This window comes from Anoplolepis gracilipes, chromosome 10, assembly GCF_047496725.1.
Source record: "Anoplolepis gracilipes chromosome 10, ASM4749672v1, whole genome shotgun sequence".
NCBI classification, from domain to species: Eukaryota; Metazoa; Arthropoda; class Insecta; order Hymenoptera; family Formicidae; genus Anoplolepis; species Anoplolepis gracilipes.
This window is the reverse complement of record NC_132979.1, coordinates 6160622-6182689: the sequence shown is the minus strand read 5'-3', so window position 1 is coordinate 6182689 and position 22068 is coordinate 6160622. Positions and strand designations below refer to the sequence as shown.

Genomic DNA, 22068 nt, shown 5'->3' with positions numbered 1-22068 from the left:
AAGGAAAGAAATATTACGCGTCAAAAAATACTATGCGATAAAAACGTCTGATGCTGGTAAATAAATTTTTACTACATGACGTTATCGAGTTTTCGGGACGATGATAAGCGTAAATGAGTCATACGTTGTCTGTCATCTCGTATTTACATTCTATATTTGGAACAAAGTTGCGCAACTGTCAGTACGAAACAATATCGAAGATCGCTAAGAGTTTATATATACGTGATTAAAAAAAAATTTACCATGCACTGACGTCCTCTCGGCGGTAGAAAAATATATAAAAAATAATGAGTCGAAATCAGCGTAGATGATAATACAATTATGTAAAAATATTTATAGAATATCACTATATAATTGTATATGTATGTAGCTATACTTGCACAATATATAGCTATTTTTTTTATGAAAAAAACGGAATAATTGTAACTTAGAATAAATTTAATTGTTAAAGAAAATTTATTAGCTTTGAATATTTAATATCATCTGATCGATATAATTTTACAATCAATTTACATATTTGAATTACTCAAGTAGTACAGAGTGACTTGCACTCTCATCAGATGACGCCACATAAATGATTCGTAGATATTTCTTACTAGTGCGTTGATGTGGAGAAAAGTATAACTATTTCTTTATCTCGTCAGTATATGGAATTTTCATGAGACTGGAAAGATTTGTAAACAGAAAAGAATAGCTCAAACTCAGGAGTATATACGCAGTCACAAATTTACCATATATAATTATATTCAATTAAGAAAGTAAGAAAGTGTTTAATAATTTTAATGCATTTGTACTTTTACACGCACATATCATTATTTAAAATTAAAGTCATTTTATAATTTAAATTTCAACAATTATATATAATTTCTGTGTCAGATAAGGTGAGAGATCGATGATTTATATAAATATCATGAAGAGATAAATTTAATTATATAATTTATGTGTCGGGTAAAGTAAAAGAGATTGATATTTATTTATATAATTATCGTGAAGAGATAATATAAACTTGAAAATTAAAATATAGTTTTAGAAAAATTTTGAGACCAATATGTCAAGTAACATGAAGAGATTTCGTGCTGTTATATACATATTTATTAATATCATTCTTTCGGTAAATTTCCATTCGTCCTCATGTTCCTATGGCTGCGGTCCAGACTGCGCTACGAACGCTTCGAAGCATCTGCTTCGAAGCGTTCGTAGCGCAGTCTGGAACGCAGCCTATTATTCAGACATATACGCGCCAATTTGAAATTTCTGCATACGCGAATAATGCGGCTTTATCAAGTTTTTTATTTGTATATTTCCAATAAATCCATTTAAATTCTCAGAAAGAATAACTCCGTTAATCATTGTGGCAAACTAGAAGGCGCGTTTAATTCTCATCACGATTTTTTAGTCGTTTGTCAAAATTTTTTAATGTAAATTTTCAACTTTGTCCAGTCGGCCGCCATGATAGGTTCATTTACGTACCGGTTCGCGCACGGAGCGGAATAGCTCCTCGATTAATCGCCAATTTATCTGTTACAAGTGTATAACAAGCGTGAGTTTTTGCCGAGAGTGCCGATTAAAGTGACGGGCGATTGTCAGAACACATTAGGTATCGCGGATCTTTGATATCAGTGGTGTTTTTTGTGGATCGCGATACAGTGGGTCTGAAACCGGTTCACGGTTACAGTGAGTACAGATTCCAGTGGCTTGGACACGCGAAAATGATCCCTATGTTTGTTCGCGAGACTCGATAGTGCGATGCGCGTCACAGTTTTATTGGCGTGATGTAAATTAAAATAATCGAAAATATAATATCGAGCGAAACACGGTTATGTACGTGACGACCTTCGCGTGACCGTTAAATCGACATTCGTCTCACTCGCTCAGTATGCGTGTACAGTGTCGCATAGACTGTCGAATGTAAAAGTAATAATATTCGGCCATTTATTATCGCGCATGAGAAGTGCGTTGTATCTCCCGTTTGTGTCTCGTGGCGAATTCGCGACGTGAATCCGCGTTTCTTCGAAGTGTGCGAGTCAACGTTCGTTCGATAAAGTGCGTTTCTGATCTTCGTTGCTGATGCGAGGCAGTCTGCGGCGAATTTGCAACAGGTACAGTGCAACTGCAATATTCTAGTTGACTAGCAAAAAATGTATTTATTATTTAAATGTATTTGTGTGTGATCTCACAATGACACACATACAGAAGAATTGCCATTAAAATATTTATATATTTCCTATCTGTAAAAATATTTAATAAATGAAAAACATTTAATGATTTTTAAATAGTAAAATAATTATCGAAATAATTAAATAATTGGTATTTATTAACAGTTGTATTTTAATTAAAATTAGAATAAATATAAACATGCGTAATAATAGAAACATATAAAATATGTCCAATAAATCATAATTATTAAAATATATAATTTTTTTTAAAATAGTTGTGAATCTATTTAATTAGGGTGATTATACATCTGATGAATAAATTTTATTATAATTTTTACATATTATATAATACTGATATCATCTGGTATTTTATTTAGCAAATCAATATATGCTATAATAATTATTGAAAATTGTGCTTTGACAATTATATTTTTATCTGCGATTTGGATTTCTGCACATAATAATAAAATACACAATTATTTTCTTTTTATATTCAGGGTGTCTACTCTTTAAAAACTATGGAAAACCTGAAATTCTCAGGGATTTCTTTTATATCTGGAAAAATCAGAGAAGTTTCATGGAATTTTGTTAAGAGTCAGAGGAAATTTTTTTGAAAATTCTCTTTTTGATCATTTTGCTCTCAATTGTGAACAGTCAGCTGTGTGTGTGTGTGTGTGTGTGTGTGTGTGTGTGTGTGTGTGTGTGTGTGTGTGTGTGTGTGAAATTGACGTTTCACTTTGTGGACGTCAAGTTCACGCTGCTTACTTTGTTCATTGACAATTTTGTTTGTACATTAAAATACCTATTAAATAATTGCAATATTTGTAAAATATAATACTCTATAATATTCGTATATATAATATTATTGAATAAAAATATCAAGAGTAATTTCTTATATATGTCCGTATATTCAACGATTATATTATTATAAATATATATTCTAATTTGTATTATTATATTTTCTCCGTGTAATTACGGCAAAATATTCTGTTTATATATTCAATATCTTGATATTAAATAAGATATACATATTTTTTGTAATTTTTAATGATAAAGTTATTTAGTTTTTTAGTACATTTATAAATCTAGCATTTTAAACTAAAGAGGCTCTGTGTTTTTTCCTTTGTATGAATGAAAAACATTAGAAAATATATATAATAAAAAAATTTACTTTACAGAAAGTTGAGTATTAAAAAATTTAAAAAATTTTCTCTTTACTTGGAATTTTAAACAAATTTTAAATAAATTTTTAAAAAATTACCTGAAAAATCAGAGAATTTTTAAAGAATTTTTTTACAAGATTTGAGTAGACACCTTGTATATTCAATTAATAATGAAAAATTTAAAGTTTCGGACAAATCAAATATATGCTGTTTATTACTTTGAAATCACAAAACTATGAAAATTATTTCGAAATATAAAATATAAATGTACATGTAAAAAACAAAATTTTCTCTGAATGTAAATTATAAAAAGTTAATTTTAGAAACCAAAATTTTAGAAACATATTGGATAACAGATTTAATGTATATGAATATATTTTTTCACAATTTCATTATTAATAAGTAGTTTACTGTTTTTGCAAACGAACAATTGTCAAAAATCGGTTTCGGATGCGCACGAAGTTGTTGCGAAAAAACCGTGATTATTGATACTATTATTTATACAGTAATTGATATTAGACTCGTTTTTATGGTATGCATTTCACCAAATAATTCTCATTTTTCACCGGACATCATAAAATTCAAAGATCTTTTAAACATGACGTGCTTCGTGAAAAGAACTTTTTCCCTTAAAAAATAACGTTTACAGCTCTATTCTTATTCTAATATTGCTAATTTTGATGTATGGTTTTTATAATTTTGTAATTCTGTTAATAATTCTTTTTTTACATAGCTTTTCTAGTTTTTTATTTTAAATTAAAACAAATTTAAAATTAAGATATTATTTGAACAAAATCTATTTTCTTTTTTACTTTAATGTCTGTGTAAGAATTTGATAAAAAATATTTTTAATTCTGCTAATTTTCTTATCTTTGTATATTGATTAAAGATTATTTATATATAAATCGTGCTAAAAACCATTTCAAAAAATATTCTTAATTTAAAACGATTTATATTTCTCTTATATTAGCTATCGACATTAGAAGAGTATCTTATTTCTAATTATTATTGATTATACAAAATTTTATTTCGAATCTTATTTTATAAAAATAAAATCAAAATAACTTTTTTTACATTTTTCTTATATTTTTTTATATTGCCCAATCTTTATAATATGAAATAATGTTGACTCACATACATGATGATGATTGGTTTTTCAAAACGGAAAGATAAGATACAAAGATGGGAAAGAAACACTTGATTATTCGGAGACGATCGATTGTTGATTTATTTGGACGACTTGGAAATACGGTTTACCAGCTGCCGTGGACAGAAAGATGGGCGAAAATAAAGATGGGTAAAGTGAGGGTGGGGAAGGGCGGAGGGTAGCCATTCCTTGGAATGGTAATGGTAATGGTACCGGTGCAGAACGTCGGAAATGCGGATTATACGAGCGTTCGTTTCTTGTCCCGATACTTTCTTCAACGTCGTCTTCGCCGAGTTCTTCCCCATCTGTTTACAGTTAAGGATGCGACGCAATGCCAGGATGAAATTAAGCGCTGGACTTTTGTTTCTTACGGTCGTTGACATTTAATATCCGAAATCGGCAACCCGGCACTCTCATTAGCCGATACTCGATTTTATAGTCGATCCTCGTAACCCGATCGATCAACGATATCAGTATTTTCCCCACTACTTACATATTTATATATGCAATTAATTAAACATCGTGTTTAACTCTTTCAGTATATATATATATATATATATATATATATATATATATATATACACAACTATTAAAATTGATAATTATTATTATAAAATTTAAATTTATATTATTTAACTTGAATATTAAATTGAATTATTAATTTTAAATGTTAAAAAAATGTTGGGGCATATAAGGATGTGCTTTTTCAAGGAGTTCTTGTATGTAATTTTATTTTATTTTCAAAATTTTGAATGACATTTAAAATCTAATACACACATTTTATTATGTGTATATTATTTATTTTATTAAATAAAATAACTTACTTTTCTTCTGTGTGTGTAAAACTAAATATTATTTTTTTGTGTAAAATATAATAAATATATAGTTTTGTTTAAAAAATTTATTTATTTATTTATTTATTGTATTAATCATGCTCTATATTTAACGAGATTTTTTATATGTTAGAAAATTTTTTAAAGTGTATTGTACAATAACATCCGTCATTAGGAATATTGAAAGGAATATTGAATACAGTGTTAAAACATGAATATGTAATTAAGTTGAATGTAAAATCGATGTTTCATTGAAAGATGTCTCGCACCGTTTACACATTGGTATAAAAGTCTTTTTAGTAACACGCGTTAATAAAGACTTGTTCGAAACTTGCTTCATTAGAATAGTTACGAGAAACTTACGTGGACTTTCGTGTAGAATCTTTTTAACAGTTTTATTTAACAATGACCCTTGCGTTCTTTCTCACAAGAGCAAGAAACGACAGTTTACTTTGTCTCGACAAGTTGCTTTCGATATGCACATACTCTTCTTGCCTGAATTTAACAATAAAAAACGAAAATTAATATATGTCAAATTTGATTATATATATTTTTGCTTTCTTGAAATTTTAATTTTATACTTCCTTTCTCTTTATCTCTCTCTCTCTCTCTCTCTCTCTCTTTTTCTCTTAATAATATATATATATATTACTTTAATGTTGGATAAAATATAGATATATTTAAATTGTTGTAGTTTTGAACATCCCCATGTATATATGAAACAATATTCTAAATTTTTCTTTTATATTTTTTAAAGCACTTTCTTCGAAATGCTGAGAAAATAAAAATATTTATTCCATATATTATCATGTAATCAATAAACATAAATTGTCAAAATACATATATAGAAAGTGAAGTCAATATGTCTCCCCTTACATATATTTTGATCAAGTTAGACATTTATTGCACATTATTTGTATTGCCATTTTAATGAAATTTCCTCGTACTGTCATTCATGACAATTTTTGTCACTTTAACATTCCTCATTCTCGAAGAAGTTTACCTTCATCCCGTGACACGCTCGCAACGCGTGCACACACGGCACCGCTCTCTGCAATTCTCGGAAAGTATCAAATCTCAAAGCTCGTAGGCGCGCGGCAAACAGCTATATTACGGTATTTTTCAACGGCCCTTGCGTGTATGTTGGAAAATGATACTACGAGGAATTCTCATTGAGATAACGATACAACGGATCGTCATAAGAGGGTTGTAGGCGAGTATATCGCCAGACAGAGAAAGAGAGAGAGAGAGAGATAAAGGGAGAAAGAGAAGAAGAAGAAGAGAGAAAATTATTTGTCGGCTGCAAAGAGATGCGAGATAGAAAAGTTCTGCGCGCGATTCTATGGTTTACTCTTTTTTTTTTTTTTTTTTTTTCACGAGACCTCGCACTCATTCTCAGTTGTATTATCACGTCGCACTCAGCCGCGCGTAGCGAGCACGCGCCGATCGAAATTTGACGTTTGTAGCGGCGCGCGAGCTTCGGTCGGCTTCCACGAATGGCGTCGCCGTCGAATCTCCCCACTCCCCACTCGCGTGTGCGGGCGATCAGTCAGTCGCGAGCGCGAGTTCAGTCTAGTAAGACGTGTCGTCCGTCGCTCGTTCGCCGGTCGCGGCATCGTTCCGGCGTCTCACGTTTTTCATTTCGTTTCAGTAACGTCAAACGAGCGCGCGCATCGCATCGCATCAGATCACATCACATCACATCACATCACGTTGCGGTTCGAGGTGTCGTCCGTGATAAAGTGCCTGCGGATCTGTGTATTGTGTTCACCAACCGTTTGAGATAAAGTGTCGCCGGACTAAACGGACCCCCTCGAGTCTTTTCTCACGCGAGGGAGGAATCGAACAACGAGGGAGTCACATTACGCGAGGAGAGGTACCTCCCCTCCCCACCCACGTCAACCCTTTCTCAAACTTCTTCGAGACACGGTCGATTTTCTCCGCTTCTGGTGAGTACCTAACAAAATATTACTGTTGATTCCTCGGCGTTGTCACCGTGAACGGACAAGAGCGCGTCTCTCTCGCAGCTGTCACGTACTCCGCGAGAGAGACTGTCGGCCTGTAGCTCTTATCGAGCCGACGTCCGTGCACGACGGCGCGACGAAATTGATTTTGAGCGCGCGCACTGCGGGCGATCCTTGATGTACTCTTTCAAGTACTCGGCCATAACGCAGGATTGTATTCGAAGAAAATGTTCGCTTGACAGAAGTTTGCGACGCGAACGTATAAAGCACCGCGATTGAATTGTTGGCTTCTCTTTGCATTATAGTTTCATAAATGTAAATAAATCAAGGATTACATGTAATTTTTTTTTTAACGATTGAGTCGCTTTTAATATTTGCTTTTAATACATACATTCTTACATGTATACATATATTTATTTTTGTACGCGTGACAATGTTTATCACATATCTCTTTCTCTTTTTCTCTTGGACAATGTGATTACAAAAATATATGTATTGAGTTCAAGAGCTCAATGAAAAAAAAAATCTATGCAATAGTATATAACAGAATAATCATTAGGTTTCTGTGAAGGCATAACATTCTAACAAGATAAGTTCAGCGTAAATCTTCGTAAAGCCTTGTATATTTCTAAGACATTCCTTTTATCATGTCATTTATCCTAGGCTTAATACTGTAATTCAGATCGAGGATTAAACTCGGAATGTTGTTAGGATTAGAGTCTCCCCTAACCTGCTATTTATTTCGGAGAAATCGAGATTTATCACCATAAGATTACGTGTGATACAACCCGCTCGTTCCATGGGATAATTCTTTGCCGTCGCGTTTACATTGTAAAACGCGAATTTCTTGGCGGTGCGCTGCATTGGCCGCGTTTTCTAGAAAGGCAACACACACGTGCGATGTTTTCCCTGGACGCGCGTTCGACAACAGGTTTTCGCGCACGTAAGCGTCGCATCTCGCTTACGTAACGCACGAAGGTTGCTCGATCGCGCAAAGTAATTCTCGGGGGAGTATCATTACGTTTTAACCCCTGCCGAGCGTATCTTATCGACCTGAAATTCTTAGTGCATTTGTGAATATTTATTTAAAGGTTATTTTTAAAAACCGTCTTAGCCCTTTTTATCTCACAATGGCATTGTGGTGTTTTTTTAGGCCTTCCACAGATCGGGTTCAATAAATGCAAAATGACCTGTAAAATTTGAATCGAATCAAAGAACAGGAAACAGACCTTTCAATCTTTTCTTCCTTTAAGTCTTTTTTTGTGAAGGAATTACTTTATTAAAAAATTTCTAGCTAGCAGTTGCAGTTTAAATATTCAAATTTGATATCGTCATTATTGATCTTATTGCTAATGATATAATAATAAGATATATGTATAATTTCCAAAATAATATTTTTCGAGAGCGATTTTTTAAATGTCAATAACAATTTTGATTGATTTATTAGTGTGTATCAAAAGTAACGGCGCTACATGCATCCAATCAAATTTACTATAATTTATTTAATTTTATTATAATTTTGTTTATTATTTTATTCGATGTCGGAAATTAATGAGAATTTAATTTCGAGGTTCAATTACTCTAAAATTATTCAGGAATTACCCAACAATGCCTATTCTTTAATTTTTACAATTATAACATCCGCGTTAACTCATACAAAAAAAAATACGTTCTAGTTACAATGCATGCATTAAAAGTTATGGTCTGTAAATATTATATTTTTCGACGTAGATATATATTAAAAATTTTTTCTATTTAATCTTTTTTAAAAGTAATTACTTTTAAAAAAAGTATCTATAGAATTGTGTTCAATATTGAATTCGGAATTTTATAAGAAACATATAAGGACACGGAATCTACAATATAATGATTCTTGCGGTACGCGTAATTATGATACAATCGTCTTTGGCGGTACAGGTGTTAACAAAACGTGAGCAATTTGCCGCGTTTGCAGAAACGACGCGAGCATTGACGCAAATAATCAATAATGACTCTTGCCTCAACAAACACGTGTGCGATGCCGTCTGTCTCTTCGTGTTGTCGCGTTAAACATTCCGCGTGCGAGCGTGATTTCGCCGGCCTTTTCTGTATGTTTTCTCTGTGACGGTTATTCCACCAGACACACTGCTAATTGGTAGCGTAGAGAAAATACGATTCACGCCATTCAGGGTTTCCACGCGAAACGGATATAACGTAATCGTACACCGCAGGATTCTATTATCTCGCGTCCAAGGACGCGAATTCCTCCATTGTTTCGTACGACCGATGTAAATAGGATCGAGAACCTAAATATGCTTCGTCGTCGTCGTCATCGTCATCGTCATCTCTATTCTGCATCGCGTTATTTGACGCACGAGTAAATAAGATTTCCATCTAGTGTCCCGTGAAGATCTTTATTAGATCGAGAACGATTAACGTTAACTTGTAGAACGCACGTGTATATTTATTATATGGCGAAAAGATAATGAAAAGAATTCAGGTCGTAAAGGAAGAACAAAAGTGGATTCCGAGCTGGTTATTTCTTATTTGAATATTTTCTCTATTTAGAATGACTTAACTAAATTTTATGTATGTATTCGTATAGAAATTAAAATACATAATTCTAATAGTCAAGAAATATTATATAGCACTTATTAATTAGTTTTTAATTACCTTTTTGGAAATCTGTATGTATCTTAAGGAGCAGAGTGCAATTGTGAAATTATATCGCAAAATTATTTATTTTTATATTGCTATTCATTGAATTAACATGTGCAAACAATTTTTTTCATTTTTTTCGCTTATATTTAGCTACATTTTAGTTGATGCTTTTTGCCAAGTAAGTTCTTTCAGAATTCTCATTTTTTATAATTTGAATTTTACATGAATAATAGAAAAATGATATTTTTAAGCTAGTGGTTTTTGAGAAAAAAACACGAAGGTAAAAAATTCATGATTTTATGAGGTACAATATTTTTTTGATAGTTAGACATAAAATCATTTTATATAATTTACAAAATGTTCAGGAAATTATCCACTTTGTTCAAGTAAACAAAAATTTTGATATTTTGATAATTCTCAAGTGTGCTCTCTCCCTTAATCACTTTTGCTCGCGAGTGCGTTCTGAATTAGTATTATTATATATATTTGAAGTTGTACGTTGAAGTTCATTATGTATTTACACAAGTAAATCGCGCAAGTATATGTATACATATATTGCGCACACATATGACAGGTAGATATATGCCATTTGAATACATTGTGATATAAGATTATTGATAATGTACTCGCACAAACATGTGACCCATTATTGTCGTATCATATTAGGATATTGCGCAAATATCTGGTGAATCATGCCTTTTCCGTCAAATTATCTACTGATAGCGCGTTAAATATGTGCTAATTTCTCATCTTTCGTTATCTGACTTTTTTATCGCTTTATTTTACTATCGATAGCTCGTTCGTGGAAATGTCAATTCATCAAGTGACCGTTATACGATTTTATAATTAATTTTGTATTTGTTTCTTTTACGTGATATTTTATTGTTATTTTATTGATTTTATATAAACGCATTTTATTGCTATTTTATTGATTTTATATAAACGCATTTATGCCGCTTCACGCATGATAAGAAATCTGTTGTAAGGATACTGTTAAACGTTATTGTGCGAAAAGCTTGATTTAGCTTTTCATGTTTACATATATTTGTTACGTTTTTTTCCGTCGAATGATATTTTTCACAATATAATTCGATAAAAATTACGTTGTATGTAGTACAAAGGATAAATAACGTAGTAGCACAAATGTTTGCATCATAAAGAAACTTGTATAGTCGCAATGCGGGACTTGGAATAAAATCACCTAATAATATCTTATTCATAATTGACATTTATTGCGATAAAATGCAAGATATAAAATTTATCTCGTGCGCATATGTATATCAGTCGCGAAGTTGATGTACATACATATAGTATTTACAATTTACAACATCACGTTGCCTTGACTCGTAATCACACTTATATCGCGATTCGTTAACAAAGATAAGCAAAAACAAAAGCATGCATTTCCTCCTAGTTTGAATTATTGAGGACGTCCAAAGCTCCGATGAGCTTTTATATTTTATAAATGTCACGAAAGCTTCTCATTTCTCGGAATGCGATAAAAATCTACAGATGTTCAATAAAAACGAGTTTCCTCGGTACTGCCAACAACTGCATATAACGAGTTCTTCATTACTTTTTTCTCTCCTCTTTGTATTTCTCAGAGAAACACTTTTTTCCTTTCCAATAATCATACAGCTTCGTCGCGCTCCCGCAAGCAAATATTACGTACAACTAATTTCCTGAGTGGCGCGCGCCGAGTTAATAGAGCTTTACTTTTTCTTTAATCCGCATCACGGAGTTTTTTTTGATTGCGTTAAACCGGATCTTTTAATATGTTAGGAAATGGTTACCTTGTTTAGCGATCTCAAGTGTGTCACTCGTATAAAGTCAGAATTAAATAATAAACTTTATGATAGATACACATATTTAATATGTATTGATATATTAAATTATAATTAAGATATTTAATATTTATTAATTATATTAATATTTTATATTATATATAAATTTCGAGAAATTATATATTTATGTTTATTATTATTTATAAGTCAATATATAAGTCAGCTTTATTAATTCTGTAGACATGAACGCGTAATCCTCTCAGTTTTCGGGTCACATGAATATGCAAGTAAAAGGGATTTTCCAGCAGTAGATTGCTTTCTTGGCGATTGATGCGCCATGGCAATACATGCCTAACATCACCATGGGATTTAAATCTTTAATCGTGCACGGTTAGTCCGACAGCGGTTACAGCACACGCCACGAGCTATTAAAGTCGCATTCAGACGACGCCGCACCGCGTCCATGAAACGCATCGTTCTCACAATAACGCACGCTTTCCACGCTTTCCCGCATATTCGGTTATCCTTGCCGGTATTCTAACAGAGAATCGTTCGCTACTCCCCTCCTCCTCGTTTCCACCGCCCCACACGCTTTCCTCGGTCCCAAAATCAATATAGGCGTCGCCGCCGCCGCCGTCGACGACAACGCGATCGACGCCGTACTGGTCAGGACTCTCCATCCTTTGCGCCACAATTCCCTTGACGAGAACTTCTGCTACCTCTCTAACGAACCGCAAGAATCGTATTGTCAATTTCTCAAGCAAGTTTCTGACGATAATTAGCTGCTGCGGTAAAGTTGCACGATTAGAATCTATGCCTTAATCAGAAATCAAAATTAAGTTTATTCTCATATTTTAATAATATAAACAGATAAATAATCTCTATAATTGTTTATTTCTGCGTGTGTTTTATAAAAAAATTTTCTATGATATTATATTAAATAATTATATATACGTTTAACAGAGTAGCCTTATGACATACGTTCTTCTTATCATGCGTCATGTGGCATAAATGCGTTTATATAAAATCAATTATTAATATAATATTATACTAATATATTTTTTTGTTCTCTTTCTCTCTCCCTCTTTTCTTTCTCTCTTTATACATACGTACGTACATTTAAATACATGTGTATATTTAATTAGACACACAATTAAATTCAAGTTTTGACAGGAGTATAGTTGAGTTGTTGCGAATATTAAAACGTCAGTCTCTTGTCGTAAGAGAGATTCGCAGATAAACCATAGAACAATCCCATATTAATAGTCGCGTGCCCATCGATCCGCCTTTGTTATCCTTCGGGGGTTGAATCGAGTCTCTGAAGCCCTGCGTATTCGAAAGATGTAAAAGTCGATAGTGGCCGACCCTGGGGAAGTCTGTTGCATTCAATGCCCTATTCCTCCTCGCGTTCATAGATTCTATCTGGTATTGGCGATATGCTTGCGCAGTCCAAGCAAGCTTGTCGCGTACATCCCACTCGATTCATAATCGTCGCGTTTCCACTATACTCCGCTAAAATTAATTGACCGAGTAACGGTCGTGAACGCAAATTTATCAATCCGAATGTGAGAAATTTCTGTATTCCCACGTTGTTATTCCATCTTTACCGCGGTTATTGGACGTTATTATCGTTATTAATCGAGAGCCACCATCTCGTCTCAAAGATTTATCGCGTCGCTATCAATATCTCGTGGGCGTGCGTAACGATCGATATAAATATCGGACGACAACTTCATTCGTTACCTCTCCATTCTTAACACTATCGTACTTCGTTGATTTATGCCGAAAGCTTTATCGGTATCAAAAGTCTATCGCCACGCGACTTCACACGATGATTCGTAAACTTTGGTCGCCGCTTTGATCCGATTACTTATATTTCAATGTAACTTACATCCATTTATCTTTCAAACATGAATAATTTAAAATCGAAGGCTTTCATACCTTTATTTTTGCTCTATAAATATTTATGTATTCAGCTTATTGAAAAGCTTGATTTCGTGCGTTCGTAATAAGAGAACATAACAACTTTTATATCGAGACATATTTTGTATCGTGAATTATTTATGTATTGTAATGACATTCAGGATTGGCTGGAAAAATTCAGTGAGTGGAAAAAACCATAGTAAATTCTAATTTTTACTCCCAAACTTTAAAGCAATGGGATAAATTGGCACAAACTATAAAAATAATTAATATGTGAAATTTTCAAAACAAAAAACTTGGCTATAAATGTTATTAAATTTTATATTAATTTTTAATTTAATAGGAATAATATAACAAAATTTTAAAAACAGTAAATGTAACAGAATTTTAAAACATAATTAAAACCAACATAAATCTGCGTTATATGTATAGATTTGTGTTTATTTTTCAACATTTTCTAACAAAAAAAACTAATTTATTTTCGTCAATTTCTAATTTATTATTTTATTATTTTATTTTGGATAAAGTTTAAATTAGAAAACATTCTTTCAATTCACGAATATCGATAAAAAAGGTTTTCTATTTATTTTAACATTTTTAATAGAAGAGTTTTTGCCAATTTTTTCTGAAAAATATCGGTTTTATTGGCGTGGATTTTATTTAAAAAAATGTGAAATTTTGTTAACCTTACGAACATTAAAACTTTGTTTATTTAGCTTGAAAAAATATATTATCTATAAACATTTAAAAATGAAATGCAGATTCCAGCTATACAAGTTTTCTATATATATTTTATATGTGATATGTACAAGTAATGACTATAATATTGCAAATACACTTTGCGGATATGTAATTAATGATATTGAATCACGTAAAAACATGACAGAGTCTGTCTCTCATAGCGTGTCATATAGATCGCATTCGAGTGCAGTAATGGACTAATAACGATGCTGCGTTGATCGGTAATAATAATAATTGAGAAGAGAATGGCGTTGAGAGGCGTTCCTATGTCCAGAGCACTAAAACAAGTATCTCGATTGAAATACCCGATTGTCCCGTTGAATAACTGGTTATAATTAAAGTATTTATTTTCAGACTAAAATATCACAAATAAAATATATTTTGAACTATTTTTATAACTCTGTGTATATCACACACTTTCTTCTGGTTATCTACATCAGTAATGATAATATCGATATAGTAAAATTAAACATAATTGATTATCAATAATAATATTTATCAACCTATCAATCAATAACAGTCGACTGTTAATAAGGTGCGCGCACCTGGGACAATAGAAAGTTGTACCCAAAACATAAATACATATGATCAATTTATTTAGAGAGTGTCATTTAAAATACAAAGGATGTCATTGAACTTATATTCTAAGCGGAAATTCGTGGGTATATAACTTTTTCTAAAAATGTTTTTTTTTTTTTTTTTTTTTTTTTTTTTACTTATTTGTTTTGTAATTAAGATTTCAATCTAAAATCAAAAATTTCCGTCGCGGAATTGATCGCCGATCAACAACATAACTTTTTATCTCTCCTAACTTGGTAATCTTATATAGCATGTTAAAGCATCAGTGCGGCAAGCATCAGTGTTCAGGATGCGATAATCGCTTAGCCTAATCATTGCTTAAGTTAATTAACGGAGATGAGATCATCAAGGTCTCGATAAACTACAGCCACCGTTGTTCCAGAGCTCTTGATCAACAATATTAGTACTATTCTCTCTAATCGAGACTTTATTTGAAATTGCAACAAAATGTTTTTATTAGTTTCTCCTTAATGTAATTTTATTTTACTTACAAATATTTTTTTCTAAAATAAAGTAATAATTGCTGATTAAACGTTTGATAAACAAAATTTAGCAAAGACAATTTTTTAATATACAAAAATCGATAAAAATTTTGAATTTTATAAATAATAATAGTAATAATTTATATATAAAATTGTAAATAATTTTACAAATTTTATAGATTGTTCTCGTTTTGATATCGATGTATAAGTAAGATAACTACTTTTTTGTCGTTTTATGAATACAAGACTACATGCCGAGATGTTTTCTCGACCAAAACAGTTGAGTTGCATTATCGTCATTTCTTGCGAACGTTATTTCATACAAGTCGTGTACCGGTATTAACGGTTCGCTCGGAATTTGTAATACCGTCACACCCGGTATGTGCCGGGTTAGAAAAAGGTGCACAGGAGAGCCGGTCCGAGAGAGTAATGTCGTATACGCGCCGAGTGGTCCAAGTGCGTTCTTGCCGTTTCGGATGCGTCGGGTTCGCATCCGTTGCACCGCTGCACCGCTTCAGTTCCCGGGACAAAAACCTCGTGCAGGACAATAACCCTGAATAAATCACTACACCCGATAGCCATTCGGCGCGGGGTCCTCCGCTGGCTGTTTATACCGGCGCTGCTGTCTAAACAAGATCAAAACGACCGCCGCCACCGTCCTGTCCGGTCGTCGTCAGGAATTCATCGCCCGAAGCGGCGCCCGAGGCGACGCCCTCCCCGATTATTGAAAATTTCAAAGACGATCCAATTGTCTCGGTTGGTCAAATGACTCGACTCGTAACTACTAATAATCGAGCCTCGACATCTAATGGCATTTGTCGGAAAGAGAATTATACTGACAATGAGAGGGAGTAATCTTCTTTATTGGTTTTGTCATACATATTGTGCATTTTACATTGTGTCGTATTCTACACGAAAACTTTATCATAAATACATTAATATGTGTAATAGTTTGCAATAATATGATATATTAAAATTTATATTTAAAAAAAATATATATTTTATATTACTTGTATATATTGTCAGGAGGGAGAGAGAAATGTGAGATTTAAATTAATTTCTTTTTTATATTATAATACTAATTATTATTTTATTTTAATTTATTATTTATGATTATTATTATTAGTTTACTTTAAATTAATTCGTTATTAGAGCTATAAATTACAAGAGTGTTCTAAAAGTCTGTTAGCGTGAAAAGTTATATATTTCTTGTGAGATGTAAAATATTTGCATTTATTAATGTACGCATAGAAAGCCGACGTTCATCTTCTCAAGCGCGGAAGATCGTAACAATTAATAATATTACGGTATTTGGTCCGAGACTTGCTACTGATTTATCTTCATTGAACGCGATGGGCAATTTTCCCACCGTGCCAAAGATTTAGATGCCGTTTAAATGTAAATCTTTGCTAATCTCTACGCACTTAGCGCAACACAGCACGGGAACTCGGTACAAGACTCAAGCTTTATAGCTAATTTTGTGAGACGTGCAGCTACTGTAAACTGCACTTTAAACAAGCTTTAAACCACGGTTATGTCCTGCAACTTTCGACTCTGCAGAAAATTTAGTTTTGCAACTTACTATTTTAAATGTAATCAGTGTATCATCGCAAAGCAGTGAATAAGTCACTGATGATCTCAATTATGAATATAGTAAATCAATAAAATCTCACTGAAAGAATCAATTGATGATAGTGGCTTTCAATCAGTGATATTTTAAGATGTGTCATATAATATATGAGATACTAATATACTTTATTAAAGAAATGCCTGAATTTTATCTGAGTTGGAATTTGAATAAATCTTGTTCATTGTTTCTTGCGGGCTTTATCACATATTACAAATCTCTCTCTCTTTCTCTCTTATCATTACTTAATTTCATGATAATTTTTTTAAATTTAACACAACACGGTATATTTCGTATAAAGAATAGGTAAATGAATGAGAAAAAATGTAGCAATGTGTCAAAGCAACGTCGTTAATGAAAATAATTGCATTCCGCGCGCGCGATTTTTGTTCGAAACATTCGGAGCTAACTTGCAATCGATTAAGAAGAAAGTATTTGCGCAAAAATAAATTTTCTTGCACCCATAGTGAGGACGTCGCCATAGACACGTCGAACGAACTTGTGACATTGTCCGTAATTGGAATATATTAATTTTTGTCGGTCGTTTAGATTTTAGATCGTGCCGTGCGTTTGTGTGCACACTGTTGAAATCTCTCATGTGGGTGGGACTGATGATTTTAAGCCACGTTCACACGTGGTGGGAACTGTTGTCACATATAAGATCGAGACTAGTTTATTCAAGCTGATTGAGATGAAAGAGAAGATGACGCGTGTTAGAGCGTAAAGTCCTTTCTATTTTGCACAAGAAACGCGATATATATTTTATTTATTAATTATTTTTTAAAAAAGGTAAATTAAAAATCTAAGATTTTTAATTTTTTTTTTTTTTATTGTGTTAATAAAAAAGAAAATATGAAGAGAAATATTATCTTAAAAAAAATATAATGAAAAAAACATATTTTTTTATTGAGAAAAATTATATTTTTTTTTCAATGTTTGTTTTTTGTTAAAAACAAAACGGGTTTTTTACATCTCTATTTCTAGCATTCAATTTTTTTAAATTTTAATTTGTTATTTAACAGAGAAAATAAAAAGCTGAAGTAATTTCAGTAAATGTATTTTCTGAAAATTTTTAGTTTTGTAAACAATTAGTTTTTGCAAAAACGATTCTCAATTTTTCTCTTTTATATGTTGCAAAGACAAATGACGATTATATGAAACAGCATCCAATTTTATACTTATTATGTTCTTGACCTTGTGTATGCTTATCGTTTTCACGCAATCACGCGTGCACATGTGTATTTAGCGTAAAATACACACTGCGGGACTATCCGGCGGGTTATTATATTAATTAAATGTAATACTAGAAGTCGCGAAAAATTAATCATTTTTCGTTGCTATCTCGCTCTCGTGTTAATAACCATTATTCCTTAATCATTTCTTTTCGTCTTATTATTATGTGTCTTTTTTTTGTTCTTTTCTGTTTATTGTTAGAAGACAAAAGGGTATAATGGAAATTTTATTTTGTATGATGGTTATCTCCATCATAATCGATTTCTTAGATGTGATGGTTGCTTATAAATATCTTGCATGAAAAAATAACAATTTGTAAAAATCAGGTTTACAGTAAAACAAAATTTGTTATATATATATATATGCATAAAAAATAATATACATTTAATTTTGAACAAATTATGTTTTGTTGTAACTGCTAATGAAATGATGCTTCTGTTTGTTTCATTTCTTGAATCGATATAGAAACAACACTTCGTATCGTGTGAGTGAGTGCTTTCCTTTTAGCAAAGTTGACACAAGCGTCATTCTATCTTTATTGTCACTGGATGTTGAAAAAAAAGAATGATGCTTGTGTCGCTAAATGGAAAGCAACATATATCGTGTATACGTACAAAAGTCGGCTTCGACACGAAGTTACAATAATTTTCAGCGTAATCGAACAGAGGATATTTTCTTTCCGATTTCTATTGTCTTGCAATGTGGTGGCGGGAGCGGGGCCTGAGGGGTGAAGACAAGAAACGCGATTCTTTGGCAAGCGATCGCGGGTTCGATCATTGATTCTTTCGGTTCCCATTCTGCTGTCAACCGGGGACATTCTTGTTCGTTTGCTAACTTTCGAAAACGAAACCCTTCCATGAATGGGCGCCATCAGCAGCTTCTCCGGCGGCGCTCTTCGTCTTTGCGGCGCGTTTCCCTTTTTCCCTCATTGCGTATTCACTTTCATTTTGTCGACTCTCGACTTTACGCCTGACTTGGCATCACATCGCGCATAATATGTCGAGAATATAAAACTAATTGGCAAGTAAATATGCACGTACGCGCGTATCTTGTGCATACTAAACACACATGCATCGGCAATAAAATCAACAGGAAATTTCTGGCGGCATTTCTGGAATAAGAAGAGACGTGCAAGAAATCTCCCGTCGGCATTAGTTAAAACGAAGTGGACGCGCCGAGAGGGTTTCTTATCTTTTAGGAAAAATGCAGCGCAACAATAATGAAGTAACGGAGCGTGTCGAGAATGCGGATGTGCATTCGGGATGCGTTCGACTCGCTTGATTTATCGATCAGAGGACACATTGGCCAAATTGGCAACGCTCGTTCCTACGGTTCGTTAGGCGATCGATCGACCATCGAAGAATCCTCACGGTTGGGATTTTCGATGATTCGCCTCCCGGCGCACACGAAATTATTTCAGATTTGGTAAACGTGCAACAATGTTTCGTTTTTCTACCATAAAACACGTAATATGTTTTTTAAAAAACGAATATACGTTATTTTATCAAATGATAGAAACAGTTTAAAAATTAGTAACAAATTTTCTTCCTCTTTTATGTAACAAAATAAAATTATTTTTTATTTAGAATATTACTTATATATATGAAAGATAAAAGCAAGTTTAAAGCGACGATTGGAAAAAAATGTCTTTTTTTTTTTTTTTTTTTTTTTTACCGAAGCTTGATAATATAATAAATTATTTAAATACAAACAGATGTTACAGATCTATGTTAGATATTTTTAGATCTGCGTTTAAAATATATCGCGAACAATGTTGAGTATTGCTATACATTTGTCTCTTTGATAATACACATACTATAGCGCGATGACGTAATGGGGACGAGTTACAGCTTCCGCGGCAATGTTCCCCATATATCCGTTTAACTTCACACCGGAAGCTGTAATAATTCCGTTGATGGCGCGTTCCCTCTCTCAGATGACTGAACGAGCAATTGCAAGATGTAAACGAGATCGTTGCGAAGGATATCGACGTTATATGCAGAAAAAATAGATTTCATGTAATATCTTAATGAGTTATAATTAATATAATTTCTGACTTTTGGGAGTATGAGAGAGAACTTTTGGTCGGTAGGATATTACAAAAAAATTGACTCGTTATCTGATTCATCGCTCTAGTTTTTGCTTGTCGACGCCTTGGTAAGAAGATTTTTCAACGTGATTTAAAGGTTCTCTTTTATCCCGAGTGGTCGCACACGAGGTGCGAGCGAGGTGTCGAGCAAGAATCACGTACTCCGATAAGTGGCGGATGTTAGATATAGCCAGAGTCTCTATCATGATCAATGATTTTATATATGTCGGTCTGCATTCTCACCGCACTTGAGAGTTAAATGTGCCATTTGCGACACCGATCCGTAATAAATCGCATACATCCGATGTGCATTACATGTTACAGGGTCACTTGTCGATGTCAGTATGATTATTGGATTTAGACTTGGGCGCCGAAATTAACAGAACGAGTAATAAATCAGAATAAAATTATCATTACTTTATTTTCCTTATAAAGCAGAGAGAAATATAATAATACATTTCTCTGATTTAGTCGAATCTGCAAATCTTCGTGAGTGTTTTTACTTGTGTGCGGAGAGATAAAATTTTCCGAATCGTGATGAGGAAGCTGTGCTTTCACAACTATCTTGCACTTCGCTAGATATTGATTGACCGGGAGGCAAAGCTTCGAATCAGCGGGAAAGCTGTAAAACGTGCTGTGACAAGAGCACTTAAGGAGTTGAGGAAAGAATGGAACGAAGGACTGTTTGAACAAGTCTGAACGTTGATAAAAACGCAACGCTCCATTGGAAGTACTTACCTTTGACGTTGAGTAAAAACTTGTGTAATAAATGTAATATAGGTCGTGTTATCGATTATCCGTCTAACATCTATTAATAGACACCTTGCAGAATAGGGCGCGATAGTTATCGATCGCGGCGCGTGATAAAAGTCGTTCCATTTCTTAATCCGCCAAGCATATTCCTCTCACATGTGATTCTGAGCCATTAACTCTTTGACATTAATTAAATTTAATTTATATAGAGTTTTAATTTTCTCGTTTCCAATCTAATTCAATTATATATTACTTAATCTCTTTTGAGATTTAAAATTATATAAAATGTACACATTATTCATCTTTTCTGTGGATTTAATTTAACTTGATTCTTTCTCATCAAGTTTAAAATATTTTTTTTTTTTTTTTTTTTTTTTATAATGTTTGAAAATCGTTTCTCTTGAGGCGATATCTATTCGCGTATAGGTTTTACCACATTTATGCAAAGGCCAGTGACACTCGCCGTAAGTTCTCGTGTGATGCACGCGCAAACGGGTTGCATCGCTCATCGTCCACTTTGCCGGAGCGAAATGCACCGGGCAGATGCGTCAAACGCGTGTACGCATCCGCCCGTCCGTTCCGTCATTATACTATCAGACGATGCAATTGCCAATTGGTAGTGCCGGGAGCGAATTTTCTCGTCGCGCGTCCCTTCAGCGCGCGCTCCAACGTCAGTGTTTTTTTCGAAACGTCGATCTGGTCTGACGCCTTTCGGAGAATGACAAGGAGAGGAACTCGTTCCGTGAATATGATAAAAGGGTGGATGACCGTTTTTTTTCCCTCATAGTTGTGACCGCACAAGGCGAGTGACTTATCATGTATCACTTTCTGAATTTTATGCGCGAGGGTGAATTTAATGCTAATGAATCGCGTTAACATATTCCCACTTAAAAGTATACGATTTGCACACCGGTTTTATTATTTCCAGCTATAATAGACGCATAATGACTTTTT

General features: G+C 33.1%; 1 protein-coding gene across 7 annotated transcripts in view; it reads left to right on the top strand.

Moving 5' to 3' along the window:
* The first annotated feature begins 1458 nt into the window (after positions 1 to 1458).
* The window catches only part of Prosap (SH3 and multiple ankyrin repeat domains prosap), a 127170-nt gene continuing 106560 nt past the window's right edge, over positions 1459 to 22068 (top strand). For 3 of the 7 annotated variants that reach the window (XM_072901186.1, XM_072901187.1, XM_072901183.1), the window contains exon 1: positions 6831 to 7248. The gene's annotated coding sequence lies outside the window, so the exon portion shown is untranslated. Of the gene's footprint in view, positions 2100 to 6827; positions 7249 to 22068 lie in introns of those variants that run through there. The other 4 variants (XM_072901190.1, XM_072901189.1, XM_072901184.1 and 1 more) reach the window with 3 other exon arrangements.